General features: G+C 43.1%; 1 protein-coding gene across 1 annotated transcript in view; it reads right to left on the reverse strand.

Annotated features, from left to right (window-relative positions):
- Positions 1 to 211, reverse strand: part of ptprr (protein tyrosine phosphatase receptor type R) — a 38188-nt gene that overhangs the window by 2244 nt on the left and 35733 nt on the right. The window lies entirely within an intron of this gene.

Consider the following 211-nt stretch of genomic DNA (forward strand, 5'->3'; position numbering starts at 1 on the left):
CCGATACCGACAGTATCAGTTCAGGTGTTGTGAGTACTAGTACTTAGAACACAGATACCGACAGTATCAGTTCAGGTGTTGTGAGTACTAGTACTTAGTACACCGATACAGACAGTATCAGTTCAGGTGTTGTGAGTACTAGTACTTGGAACACCGATACCGACAGTATCAGTTCAGGTGTTGTGAGTACTAGTACTTAGAACACCGATAC

Source organism: Nematolebias whitei, chromosome 22 (genome assembly GCF_014905685.2).
Source record: "Nematolebias whitei isolate Nwh7 chromosome 22, NemWhi1, whole genome shotgun sequence".
NCBI classification, from domain to species: Eukaryota; Metazoa; Chordata; class Actinopteri; order Cyprinodontiformes; family Rivulidae; genus Nematolebias; species Nematolebias whitei.